We start from the raw sequence: 15119 nt of genomic DNA, 5'->3' as shown, positions 1-15119 counted from the left end.
GATGTCATCTTTTTAATGTGTATTTACAGACAGTTTAAAATATGCACTGGGATCTTAATTTGGAATGAGAATGATAGTATGCAATTAAAATCTGAAATGAAATATAGCAAGAACATTGTAGGTTGTAATTGCAATTATTACCAGTAAAAAGATGACGTGCCTGAGATATGGTCTGTCTATCATTTTGTGAGTGAAAGTTCTTCAGGGAAAGAACTGCTATTTGTTATGAGCTTGTACACTGCCAGTTGCAGCGGTCACCTTGATCCTCTCTACTAGCATAATAAAGAAGAGTTGACTTGAGTTGGGCTGAGTTCAGTTGAGTTAAGTTAAGATAAAACCAGGCAGTATCACAGATGACAATGAGTGACATTAGAGTACTTCCCCTAGTTTTAGAAGATGGCGTCAACACTGCATCTTCAGCAATCCCTGTGTGGTAAAAGTTAGTGACCTTTTAATGGTGACAGTTATATGAAGTGGTTTGAATAATTACCCATGAAAAGATCCTTTTATATATCTTTACAGACATCCTGCAATGAGATGCTCTTTTGTGGCATTTTCATTTCCATTCTAAACCATATTAATGATTCACTGAGTTGGAGAATCAGATGGGGGGAAAAAAAAAAAACCAACACAATTTGCTGCTTCCAGTGCTATTGCCTGGAGGCTCTGCCTCACAAGCAGCCAAGCACCTTCTGCAGCCATGCTGGGTGAGGGCTCCTCCGATGGAGCAGGGAATTTGGGGTGCTCCACCTCTCACAGGACTGTCTCACTCCACTGCAGCCATTTCCAGGCTGATGATGGGAAAAGAGCATCTGAAACAGCTGCAAACAGCAGTAAACAAGCTGCAAACAAACCTACTTAGGGAAATTCTCATACGATGTTGCTGGCTTTATCACTTGCATCTATAAGTTTGCAAATAATTGCTTTCATTTAATTCAGCCTATAGCATACTGCAGCAGAAAAAAAAATGGGGGAGGAGCTGAAAATTGGAGAAAAGGAGACTGTGTAACAAGCAAAAGGAGAGACCTTAAAGCTATAAAGCTGTTTGAAGCATCGGGGGTTTTTTGTTGTTACAGCTGTTTTCTTTTTTTCTCACAGATGTTCAAGGAAATATCTATAGAGTAAGAAATATCCTGCCCATATAGGAGAGGAATATGAGCTTAATTATATCTGTGTGCTTTTGCAGGAAACCACCGGGGTGATGGAACCACTTGTATTAATTTCATCAAACTCTTCTGCATTATTATCATCCTGCAGTAAAGTCAAGCCTACATAGATCTAAATCTCCTTCATTCAAAAGACGGATCCCAAATCAGTATTTCTTTTCTGTTTTGCATTTTCAGCATGATAGACAGAATAAAAAATATGTTTAGAGAATGGAAGCAGGCTCCACAATGCCCACACAGACCTGTACAGGATATGAAATGGAATTTAGAAGCATTTTATGCCACATTCTTTTAGACTGTTGGTGAAGCTTAAAACAGCAGTGATGACAACTGATAAAAAATATCAATATTCATCTTTTCAGGGAAAAGTAACCTCAGATCATTATGAACCTGAGGCTGAAACTTAGTTTTGTGATATTCAGAGGTGGTGTCCTCAAAAGCCTGAAGGAGTCTCAACCAACCTTAATTTTTCTCTGCAGTTTGTTCATGGCTACATATCACCAGACAATTCTCTGAGCTCTGTTGCAGGTGGAGACGGTTCCACTGCTCTGAGGATCCTTACATAAAGTGGTGTAGGGCACCAAAAAAAAATAAACTTAAGTAGCAATCAGACGATCATAGCTTTCCTGAGAGTTGCAATCCTCTTAAAAACAGCTGTACTTCAGCATCAACTTTCCTAATATTTCAATTGGCTCTTTCTTGTGAGAAACAAAGTGGGGTAGAAGGAGAGAAGGCAGATTTTTTCCAAGGTCTAAGCAGCTGTTGCAGAGAATATGAGAAGCACAGAGCCGAGGACCTCGCAAGGACACTAACACTACAAGGTTCTTTCCTCATGTTTTTTGCCCACAGTCAATATTTTCACAAATTCACTTGATCTGATACCTTCTGTCTTTAATTAAGATGTTGGTGGGTACGGTTTGCTTGAATTTATGCCAGAAGATTTATTCTAATCTCCTTCTTCTATGATATGCTCATCTGGAGGAGCAGAAAAAATGGTTCACCAGTTCTTATAAAGGGGATTCACATACTCCCATAACTGTGTTGGAAATCCCTGTGAATCTGGGCAGAAGAGAAACATCACTCAGTCATGTCACTATTTTAGAATAGCGTTCGCTGTCTGCTGCACACTCTGACTCCTTGGCTTGCAATGAGTGGGACTGAAGTCAATGAGTGCTCCCTCCCTTGGAAGTCTCTGTTGCGATAGCTGGAGCTGAGGGACATCACTTTGGAAGGTCTGAGGCAAGAGAACAGTACCGGTCTAAAAGTCATGGGCCATATTCATCAGAAAGTCAGAAGTGGAAAAAAAGGCATCAGTCTAGACAGTTCCTAACACAGCTATTCAGCCAGGACCAAATTTGCCATTGATGTATATTAAGAAAGTACTTACGAATAGCTCACAGAATAAGGTAGCCCTCAGCATGAATACATGTATTGCAAAACGGCCACAAGCAGGGAAAAGTGCTGCTTGAACAATATCCAGTGAATACGCTATTCAGCTGATCTGTATGGTTGTTGTTTAAAAAACATCAACAAAACCTCCCCTTCTCCTCTCAATATTCAGACTGCTCTGTTCACCAGAAATGGTACAACATGTCCCTGCCATTGTAAGCAACCTGCAGACCCACCCACACCAACAGCACATCTAGGGCACAGCATGTCTTATAATGAAGGGCTCCCAGTGTCCGTGTACTCCTTCCCAATGCTCTCTGTACCTGCTGTTGATACAAAAGACTCAGAGGAGATGCCCCTCTCCCTAACCCACCTCTCCGTCCTTCATGCTTTGCTCCCCACTGCCCCTTTGACCAGATCACAAAGTCGTTCAGGACGTCTCTTTCCCGTTTTGACTGCTGCAGCGTTTTTTCTGCCCTCCTCTCCTTTGCTCCAGCGTTACAGGCCGTGTGTTAGCAGCCTGGTTTATCTTTGCAAGCTAAATGGAAGGTGCTGTTAGTGCACTCAGCTGGGGATGGGCAGAAAGGGCCAGCCACAGCCTCGCAGCGCCGACATCGTGCGCGAAGCCAGTCCATGGTCTCGCCACCTCCAAACAGTCTCAGGACTGAAACACCTGCCTTTATCAGAAGCTGTGAACGTTTGGCTTTAATGAAGTCCAACAAAGACACACTGGGGCTCAGCAGGCTCATGTTTTAGATACTAGGGTAAGAAGGTAAGGCATCGCTCCATTCTCTGCATTAAAATGAGGATTCAGCATGAACTGCATAATTAAGGACTGAAAGGAGAAAAAAATGCAATTGAACTAAAGCTGACAGCATAATGCAAAGAATCAATAGCTTTATTTGCTGTTTAATGATGATGATACTGTTTTCATTTCATTATATGAGTCACAACCAGCTTTACGTTGGCTTAATTGTATTCCTTAGCAAGTAAACTGAGGCATGCAATTTATGACAGCAACACCTGTTAAAGAAAGCTTATTTAAGGCTATCATAAATTGGTCCTGCGCAATGAAATGAATTTGCTTCCAATCCAGCACACTAGATTATTAAGCTATGACATCCTGTTTTGGTTTTTTTTTTAATTAACAATAACATAATAAAGATTTCTTTTGACTGACAGGACAGAAAACCCAAACAGCCTGTAGCAATGCATCTTGTGATCTGAGCTCCACAATGACCTGTTTCAGTTTTCACATGTTTGGGATTACACAGTAAACCCTACATCCCTCTGTCTCTGTGAAGTGTCTCCAGCTTTTGGCAATGGTTGAACACACTGTATTTATTGCCTTTCCTTTTCATGGCCTCTGTACCAAAAATATCACATAAAAGAAGCAGAAAGGGGAACAGAAGTGGGTGAGAAAAGAACTCAAAGGAGCCAGCTGAGGAAGAATGACTGTCACAAGACTGAAGTCATTGTAGGTGGTTTTTTTTAAGCAAAGTAGCAATGGGGAACACTCTACTCATTCATTTTTTTCTGAAGCCTTACAGAGTGGTTCAACCTTAAAGAGCTTTAGCTGTGGTGTATCTGGGAAGGGACAGAGCTACAAATGAGTTTCAGTAGACTGCGATGCAAGGAGGCACTGGTGAAATGAGAAACAGGTCTGGGGTAGCCAGTGACCAGTTCCTTTGTCTTTAGTTCTCCTCTCCTCCTGGTCTGTTTCGTCCACAATTCCTCTTTCTCCTCACTGTCTGCCTCCCTGTTGGTCTGGGTCTTTTTAGCAGCCTCCCTTTCCCCCCGCATCCTGGTGAGGTCCTGGGTGGCTGTGTTTGTCATGGCCCGGGTGTGCAAGTTCAGAGGTGCAGAGCCCTCCAGGACCCAGCTGAATGCCCAGAGCAGGGTGAAGGTGAAGGTGCAGGCACAGCTACGTCCATCCCGGGCTGAGCTGAGCCCTGAAGCGCAGGTAAAACAGGCAGGTGCCAGGGACCATTCTGGCACGCATCCTGCCACGAGGACAAGGGATGCCAAGTGCTATTTCTACTCCTCAGCTTTGCTTTTGCCCAAATGGTCTCTTTTCCCTCCCTCTTCTGCATCCTGCAGTGCCTGTGCCACCGCTGGATATTCCATAGTTCATGTTTTGGGGGGACTCATAATTATTATTGCCATTCCCAAGCTGCCTGTGCTTTACAGGTCTGCCCTTAATTCTGGTCTCAGTTACCAAGGATTGCACATTTTAATATTACTCTGAATTGCTGAAGTAAGGAGCTTTAAACAACGGCCACATCACAGCTGAGGCCTAATATTGTTTCCCTCTAATCACAAGATGTTAGCTGTGGAGAGGTGTTGAGGTGGCCCTGAAAATAGGGTGTCTGCATGGAAAAGGCAGATTTTCATGTATTTGTGTAGAACCTGCAGATTTCCTTGGGGACCTAATGAATTAAACATGAAGCTTATGTATGCCATGGTAGATATAATTCCATGATTAAATTCAGCAAAAAAAAAAGTAAAAAGGCATCTACATGTAAAGACCTCCAAGACCTCTATGTCCCACAGTGTAATCAGGAGTGTTAAAATGCAGTGTTACCCTAGGAAGTTCTGCTACAGCAAAAATCACATTGTGGGTGTCTATTTATTATTTCATGTTGATTTTCTGCATAAAATACATTCAGGTTGAGAGTAAAGTGCGTATTTGTTTCCTGACTGCAGACCTTGCAAACCATATGTAGATCTGGACTGGCAATGTCTTTTACACAGCTACCAAGCATGAATGGCTAATTGACCAAACTGTGCTGCTGTTGAACCTCGTGCAGTTCTATTGGCCTCACTGCAGCTAAGCAGGTTGTGACTAATTAGCTCTCTGTAAACACTTCTGAGGATGATGCATATGATGATAGAATAGAAACCTCAACTTCTGTCTGCCTATTTGCATCGATTCTGCAGGGCAAAACAAAGGCAAAAGCAGAAGAAACTCAGAGCTTTGTTAGACACCCTGAGCAAGAAGATGCTCTTTTAATGTGCTAATTTTTCAGAGTAAAGTTACATACTAATGGAAAAAAAATCCCCTTCTTCCCCTGCCTTTGGGCTACTGAATGCCTTATTAGATGCTTTTCTCCTGGTGTAAGAGGAATCCCTGACAGAGGACCATCAGCTTCTTGGAATGATAATTCAGGATCTTCACTCCAAGTGTTCACGAGCCCTTTTCTCATACACAAGGCCAGGAAGGATTTTAAGTGAACTGCGGATTAAAATGTGTTGCCTGGTTCTTCCCATGACAGCTTCTGAGAGTAACCAAGGAAAGTGCTTTATGAGCAATTGGCGTCCATTCCCTTCCATCCCTGTGCATTCAGAGGATCACATGCAGCCTGAAGATAAGAACAAAGCATGGCCATGGAGACCTTCGGAAAATAACACACCTCCTCTTCAAGTTGCTTATGGCTAACATTTGCTACTTTCCTTGTATGAAGGCAGAAAATGGGGATAAGGGAATCATCCAGATTCCCAAGGAGGCTGTGAAGATAAATACACCTAAAGCTTGTCAACAGCTCTGTGCTATTTACCCAGAGTTGATATTTCAGTGCTGGCACATGACAATCTTCTTCCACCCAGAGGGGCATCTGACTCTTTAACAGCCAGGATGTATTACTTCTGAAAGCCTGTCTAGCCCAGAGAATCACAGGTATTTTCTTTAAATGCAGGCCTAACGTCTGACTAAGTAATACGTCAGGACTGGTTTTGTGGGGATTTCTGTTTTGCAAGTTGTATTGCTTTAAATGCAAAGGAAAGTAAAGGTTAGTTTTGTTTTGTTTTTCTCCTGTTGAACTTTAAATAAACAAAGAAGGAACTGCAGAATTAGAAAGAACCTTTATGTTCAAAGCAAGACTTGACTCACTTTGAATAAATAACAACACTTTCCTGTGCTTAAAGATCCATTAAATAAAATCAAGCTGCAAGGTCTTGATTGTGATCAGATAGCTGCTGTACGTTAATAGCCTTCATCTGTACGCGAGTACGGAGAGGGAAAACGCTTTCATAGAAAATAAAGCAAACAGCACTGTTTTGTTTGCAAGGGTATTAGGAGTCTGCAGATGAGCGAGATAAACAATTGCTTTTATTAATAGCAGCAGATCAATGCCACTAGATTAGCAGAAACTGAGAATAAAGCAGAAAAAGAGAAGAATCCCTCTGTCCAGTCACACCCTCTGTCCCTCACTGCTGAGCACAATCCCTAGCTATGAACGGCAGCAGCAACGTACCCTGCCAAGTATGGGCTCAAATTTTGAGACCCGATAAAAAATTTCCCCAAATTTAAAACCTGAACAGAAACATAGCCATCTGCCTACGCTGATGATGGGCACGTTATCTGTGCTGATGTAAGAACAGATGAACAAGTGAATGACTCAGGAAGGGATATGGCTCCTCTTTGGCTCTCCACTTTTCTTCTGGGAAGAAGAAACTAATCCAACCTAAGAAAGGTTGGCTTTCTGTCTTTTCTTGGCTAGGGAATAGCTGCCCGACTCCAGCTGCTTCACCCGTACCCATGGCAGGAGGCAGGAGGTGGGAGGCAGGCGCTCCTGCTCTTCCTCCTAGGCTGGAGCCAGAAAATGATCAGAGCCGACTGAGAAGCAAAGGCGCGGAGGCAAGATGTGCGGCTGGGAGTTTTGAAGGGGTCCTGGGAGCTAATTACCAGGCTGATTAGCACTGAAAGTCAGTGAGTGCTTGGTTATCTTTGGGCTTGTCTCTTCATTGGGGTTGGAAAGCTTTAACCCTCACAGGCCAGAAAAGGCTGTATGAACCCCAGTCCTTCTGCCAGCACGTTGCTATAAAAGCTTCCACAAAAAAAGGGAAAATGAGTTATTTATGTAGGCAGTTGAATGTCAATACAGCAGTGGTTATACCAGAACTTTTGCCAGCGTATCTGCCTGAGAAAATCTCACACTCTTCATGGCTTACACAATTGTGTCATTTGGAAAGAAAAGGTGCAATTTAGGTACCTCTTCTCTATGGATATTTGAAAACTTCTCTCTATAGAATTAGCAAAAAAGAATCAAATTTGGAAATTATATAAAAAAAAGGTGTGACAACTTCTGAAAATTTTAGTTCAAGACATTAAATTAATAATTAACAAATAATTCTCTTGATAGTCTCTTCATTACATTTTGAATGTTTGTTTTTTAGTCTCAGCATCTAACATGAGATTAACATATCTGAGAATTTACATTTATTATTCTATACATCACTGTAACATCAGTGACAAAAGCTTTGCTCATACTTGGGTCAAAACAGTCACTTGATTTGATACATATCTGTAGTTTATCTTTCCTAGAAGATCAATAATCATCAACTCCTGAAGGAAGTTAACTAGTCAGATCACATATTTCCATGACACTATTGCTGACTTCCGTGAAAACTGCAAAAGGATTTCTGTTTTGCAAGCCCCCACACGACCAAATTCTTCAATGCTGCTAAATGTTGCCCTGAGATTCCCAGTTGTAGAGAATTCAGACTTTGGCATGGGATGTTGCAAGTAGATGATTCGCTATTGTAATAAATAATGGAAGCTAAATTACACTTAGCAAACGAAGGAACAAGAGCTCTTTAAGTGACCCATTATCCTGTTCACATGGTATATTACAAAATTTAGTCATTCAAAATGGGTACCCCATTTCTTATTTTACACTGGATGCAATTTGAGAGGGGAAAAGTGATGTACATACTTTCTTTCGGTTAATCAGCTGTGTGTGTCCAGGAGGAAATAATTTGCAACTTGCAGTTCTAGGGAAAAAAAGCTCAGAGGTTGTCATGGATCACACCCCCAACGAGACTCAAAAACGTCCCTGCAGCTACAAGAGAAGGAAATGCTGTAGTGGGATGTATGAACAGGGAAAAAGCAACACACCTGAAACCGCCCTTCTCATTACACTCAGCACTGAGAAGGCTTCAGGTGGGGTCAGGCACTACGCTTCAGCCAGCGTGTGGCTCAACCGGAGAGAGGGCAGAGGCAAGCACTGAGGCAGATCAGAGGTCTGGAAAAACGTGACTTCAGAGGAAAGCCTGCAGTTAATTAGCCGAAGAAAGAACTAAGGAGGCAGCATCGTAACAGTCATCAAACACATAAAAGCGTGTGGTGAAGAAGAAAGGCACAGCCCGCTCTCGGAGCCCAGGGTGGACAGCCGGCGCAGGAGGTCTCCCTGCCGGCGAGGAAGAGTCGGGTCAGAGGCGAGGGAGACCCTGCAAGGACAAGGCTCATCAAGCGCTGCAGCAGGCTGACGGGGAGGCTCTTGTACTCTATTCCCAAACATCTTTAAAACCAGGCTAAACTGGAGGTATAATTGATCCTGCGTGCAGGCAGGGGTGGCCTCTTGACCCCGAAGCCCTGCTTTATTTCCATTACAGAGAGGTACAAACGCTGCTAAGCCAGCGCAGAGCGCTGACACCCCTCTCCCAGGCTCCCGCTGGTGCCAGTGGTGACCGAGGTTTCAGAGGACGTGCAAAAACTCTGTAACACGCAATAGCAGAACAAACTGGATGTCAAAGAACATGTTGGTGTTTGGCTTCCTCTTGGAAGAACATGGCTTTATGATCTGCTATATTTTTAAGCTGACCCAGGGTAACAATAGAATCTCGATGTACGTATACATTTCTGACCTTTTAACATTTTTTACTAGACTCTTGGCCTCAGTGATAGCTAGTGGAATGAATATCACATTTTACTGTGCTTTTGGGTAAAATATATCTCATCTTAGAAGTTAGTTATATGTTATACAGAAAAGGTAATTAGGAGTTCCCAAGTTGCCTCCTCTATAGTATTCGTTACTTGGTATACCTCTACCATGCTTCGTGTTATTTGCTTAATCTCCAGACTAAACAGCTTCACGATTTTCACTATCTCTTCATATGGAAGTCTTTTTGTGCCTGTAGCAACTTTCATCACTGGTCCCTGAATCATCTCTGCTTTTTTCTGACTGAAGCAATGGAAGCAAATGCATGGGCGTTTTATTTTTTTTGGTGGGGGACAGTGGGGGGAAGGAGAATTTTATGTTCCTGTTTGTTTTTAGAGCATTTTTTGCATGGCTGATTTTCCACAGCTTTCAAAATATACGGCTACAGTTCTGAGAGTTTGTTCTGAACTTAGGAAACAGTGCATGCAAGGCATATTGATTTCTTTTGTCTATATTGATCCTTCTTCATTACTTAACTCTCAAGCCCATAAAATCTGATGGTTAGAAAGAAACCTGATAGAAATTCTAGTGAGCTAATAATAAGTTATTACAGGTGGTATGTGTTCTCCCATTTTAAAAGAAGAGCAAAAACTGAATTCAAGATTATTCTTTTCTCTCATAGAATTAAAGTTAATCTAAATAAACATAAAGAAATAAGGAACTGCATCCAAAGTACTGTGTGCTGTGTTCTGCTTGCCCACTACATATGAATAGCAGCCTTGTATTTCTTGTCCTTGCTCTGTCTTTTCAGGAACTGCGTAGATTTTTCAACCAGTATGCAGTGCATGGTGATAATTTGCACGTTTGCTTCAATGCTGCACTGCTGCTCCAAAGCAAATTGCTAGCATAAATACAGTCTTGACTCCTAACACAGCCAGAGGCTGAGAAGACATGACTGCATCCCAAACTCAACGCCACCTCCATACCCTTGCTAGAGGAGATGACCGGCAATGTAAGAAATACAAAACTGCCCCCGTGAGCAGAAGTAATAGTGGCAGGAAGGTTTAATAGTGTCAAGGAGGTAAGGAAGGGTCCCACAGGGCAGAACATCCCAAGGCAGTCTCCGTGGGGAAAGCGAATCTCAAGCTTTCTTAGTGCGTGGATGTGTCTCCAAGAGGTATCAAACCCTGCCTTATGAGGTAACAAATCATGGCATTTAAAAAATATTTCAATGACAATGTTACCGTTGTGAAAGTGATCAGCTGGGCATACTCACTTTGTCTGCCTTCAGGTCCTTTTGTCACAGTATTATAGCATAAAAGATGACATTTTGTTGGAACTTTTTACTGATTTGCATTATGGCTAGAGGTAGACACAGAATTCTAATATCATCTATGGGTTGCCTGGCATTTGAGGGCTTATGTCAGATCTTTTGGGTTATATGAATATTTCCTTTGATGTAATGATATTCTTTATTCTTACAAGAGCTATTTAAAAGACAGAAAAATCTCTTTTCAAAACATGTAGTTAATGAAATAGCAGCCCATATCACCTAATGCATTGTGCATTTCATAAATATATATTGCAAGTTAGGACAGACGGCTTTTAACATTTGCCATGCTCATCTCAGTCTAATTCTTTGATATCTTCTGGGTCATGGTAGCTTTCTTTGAGAAATATGGATGTAGTGTTGCAGCTGATCTGCCTTCTGGATCTTACATCAATGCAGATAAGCCATAAAGAGAGTACATGGACTCAGTGCTCCCAACCTTTGAGTCCTGGAAGTATACAAGTATACATTTTATTTACTTGATAATTCACGCATCTAGCTACAGTTTAGAACAGATTCATGTATCACTGGCTGCTCCTGCTAAACCTCTATAGACCCATTATGACTGTGTGCGTGTTGGATTGCAACTTGTGAATATCCAGATCTGGTAGGGCTGCTTTTCTTTACAGTCTTTTATACAGTAATTGAGCAGCTGTGAGTAAGAAACTCTGAAGTTTCTGAAGTAACAGGCATCCAATTCAGTCTGTTGCACAAAATTGACTATACGAGTCAGCAGAAGTCACAGAGAACAATTAGATGTCCAATGGATAAGACTGGGAACTCTGCTGAAGTCTGAGCAGCAGGCATGAGAAAATAAGACCAGAAATCAATGGTATAAAAATTGTGTGCTGGGAAAGAAGCTTACCAAATAAAGAGTGGATGTGCTACTCCACCTACCATTTCCTTTGGGAGGGCTATATTTGGAAAGCTGGTTGGAAGGAAATATAATTAGACACTAAGGCCAAGAATATAAGTAAGCAGATAGTAGTGTGTGTGATGGGGACACCTCCTCTGATCACAGCATGCACCCTAACACTGCAGGACCATACTTTCCCTGATCCTGGAGAACGATGGGATTGAACCAAGGAAGTGTCAGAGGGTTCTAAAGGAGACCAACTCCTCTTTTGCCTCAGGACAACTTCTGGAGAAGATCCATTGTATAATGAGTAAATTCCTAGTTCTCTTTTCTTTTTATGCTCTTTTCCATCTCCATCCCTATTTGGTCTTTTTCCATACTCTCTTTTTGCATGATTTGGATGTTCCTATACATACATTTGTGTGCTTTTTGATGTGCCTGTGTCTTTTTGTGTGCATTTGATGTGCTTGGCTAAGATGGCAGCTTTTGTTGCTACACTGAGCATACCTTCAAAAAGGGACCTGCCAGCAAATCAGCCCAATGCCAGTCCAAAGACACCAGCTCTTGAAAGGGCCAAGAAGAGCATGTGTGGTGCCTGCCATTCTTTAGAAGCACTGTTGCAAGTAAGAGCCAGTCTCAGAGGCCAAAGCCCATTTTTTCTGTCCTTGATGCTCTTTGCTCCTTCTTTGGTGCACATTTTGTGCTTTTTTTTGTCTTCAGGGAACCAAGCCATGGCAAAACAATTCTAACCCATCTCAGATGACATTTTGCCTTTTCTTTAACAAGAACAATTACTATAATCTCTAATATCAGCCAAATGGTTGCCAAATGTCTCTCTACTGCTAAAGTCTAAGGAAATGTGGTATATTGCTAAAAAGAAGTTACTTCTCTGTTTGTCACATGCATTAATCTTTTTCTTTTCTTATTCTGCATCTTTAATAAAGGATGATAGATTTTTAAGCTAGTTGTTTACCATGGTATTAAGCAGACTGAGATTTCTCTGTCAAAACCATGAATGTATTTAATTGTCTAATGTTCTGCAGTGACAAGGTCGTGTTAACACCATTAAGCCTCTAGACCCATTAACCCATTGAAACCAACACAGAATTCAGCTGTTTTTCCCTTCACGCCAGGCTGTGTCCCAGGAGGCACAGAGGGTATTTTACGTAAAATCAGACAATGATTTGTTAGCAAATTTCCCATTTCCTAATTTCTCACAGTGCTCACACCCAGCTAACTTTTCCAGTCTCCCTTCAGACTGCATCTTAATTACATTTTCTCACCAGTGGACTGAGTATCACCATCCTTCTGTTCAGCAAAGCCGACTGTGGGCATGACACCAAGGCTGCTACTCCTCACCAGGTCCCAGGCAGAGTTTCCAATGGCTGCCTGTTCTGCCAGAGGGACAGAGCTCACGTCTTTAGAAGTCCAGCCCACCCACTCATTCCTGGACCATGCTCTGCTCCTCCTTTTCCTGGCTGCACCTGGGAGGCCTGCCTTTGATCCTGTAGAGCTGACTCCCCATCAGCCTCCAACATGGGGAACTGAAACTCAAAAATAAGGCCATGCCTGCACCCTGGATGAGCTGAGCTGCTCCTGCACGTGATGCCCAGGAAAGCTGGGGCGCAGGACGGTGCAGTGCAGGGGCTCTGGGCACACTCCAGCTGCAACCAGGGGCTGCACTGCTGCATCCACTGGGAAGGGAGCTGCAGGGGAACGGCACCTACTAATCCAAGAGCCTTTATATTGCTTCTCGAAACAAGCAGTAAGTCTGCCTAGCACCATGTGCCACCGTTGGAGTTTTGGGTATGCCCTGAGAAAGTTAGCTCTGGATGTGAGCTGCTAGGCTATCTTTACCTTAGTAAATTAAATAATGATGCCTGGGCAGTGGACGGTGGTTGTCTGTCTTTCAAAATTGTCAGAACAGTCTCCAGTCTCATGGGCTGTTTCATGCATACTGGCCTCAGTGCTGGAAAGCACTCCTAGACATGTTTAATTAACTAGGATAGATGTAGCCTCAGGTTGCTTTTATCATCTGCCCAGATCCTGACTGGCTGGGCTGCATTGCCCACTCTCCTCCCAGATTCTGCTACTGCTGAGCACCCAAATATTTTCATTGGCTTACTGCTGTTGTCCCTCATTGGAAAAAAAAAAACCACTCAGCAGTACCTGAACTGACAATAAATTACAAACCTATAGAAAGACATATGCAAACACGACACAGTAACTTATTCATTCAGTAGGAGTGTGTGCATGCATGTCTGTGTGTAGTGTCTTCTGAAACCCTCTAAGCTTTTGATAAACCCATGCAATCATCTTCGGCTACCTATGGTTTTGTTAAAGTATAAGTTTAAATAAAATGTGTCTGATATTGTAAACCTGAGTTTACACAAATCTAGAAAGTTATGCAAATGTGAAACCTACTTCTTGTTTTTACAGGTGATGTTGGCAGGTATATATAGCCTATCAGTTCTTAATGTGAGGACATTGTGGTGATAATACTTCTGTGTGTATTAAATGGTTCTGAAATGAAAGCAGCTAATATGTGTGCTCTAGCTGACATTCAGACGTTCACAACTCAGAAACTTTAATTTGAAGAGAACAAAAAAAAAGAGCTCATCTACGTCATTAACTGATGTTACACAACATATCATTTTGAAGAACAAAACTATTTTTAAATTATAGGAGTCTTGAAAAATAGCCAAAAATCAAACTAATTTCTACTTTCGCACATTATAACCAACCTGAGAAGTAATTTACCTGAGCTTTTTTTGCTTTGGATTGCAATGTATTAACAGCATGTGCAAAATTAGCACTCTCTGAAGGACAGAAAATAACTGCTGCGAGGAGAGGTCTTACTAAAAAGCACCAACAATGTTGCAAGCAGTCATCTGAAAATAACCTAACCTTTTTTCTTTTAATACTCATTAAAAATACCAGATCAATAACAACAGAAGCAGAGCACCTCTGGTCATTTATGCAAACCAGACAACAACAAAAAAAGTCTTTCGCCATCTACCATAAAAACACATCACCTGTGCATCAAATCGCAACGATCTTTGCAACCATTCAGTACTTTTTCTCTCTTATAAGATTACAAAGAAAGTCATGCCAGCTGAAAAACTGGAGATTTTGTTCTTCTACTATTATATAAAAAAAAGCAGCTACAAAACATTAAGTCTTCCCGAGAGGGTTTTTCTCAACAGCCAAACCAAAACAAAAAGAGAACTACTTCAAGCCACATTTACTTTTTCCACTCCTCACCACTGAAATAGACAAAAATCAATCAAAACATCCCACGTCACTCTTCCTCCTCCCGTTCTCTTCACTTTCACTGAAGAGAGATTTCAGTGCTGCCTGAGCTTTTTTTTTTTTTAAACAAACAAAAAAAGCAATCAAAAATAAAAGCTCTAATAATATGCTTTGGAGCATTCTACATGTACTTGAGGAAGTAGGAAAACAGTCTTCAAATCTCTGCTTTGCAACAGGGAAAGAAGGGATTTCAGATCGGACTTCAAAAGTCAGAGGGTCGTAAAAAATTTGGTTATGCGTCGCCTTTAATCTCTCATGTTTATTTTATGCCACTTTGCATGAATAATTAAGCATCCATGGGTACAAGAGAAATGAGAGGGTCTTTATAGCTCTGTGGTTAGGGTACTCACCTGAGAGTCTGGAAACCTGCTTTCAATTTCCACTCCAAATAATATTTGTTTGTTTTA

Source organism: Haliaeetus leucocephalus, unplaced genomic scaffold, assembly GCF_000737465.1.
Source record: "Haliaeetus leucocephalus isolate CR32 unplaced genomic scaffold, Haliaeetus_leucocephalus-4.0 Scaffold137, whole genome shotgun sequence".
In the NCBI taxonomy this organism is placed as follows: Eukaryota; Metazoa; Chordata; class Aves; order Accipitriformes; family Accipitridae; genus Haliaeetus; species Haliaeetus leucocephalus.
Note: the sequence above shows the minus strand (reverse complement) of the source record.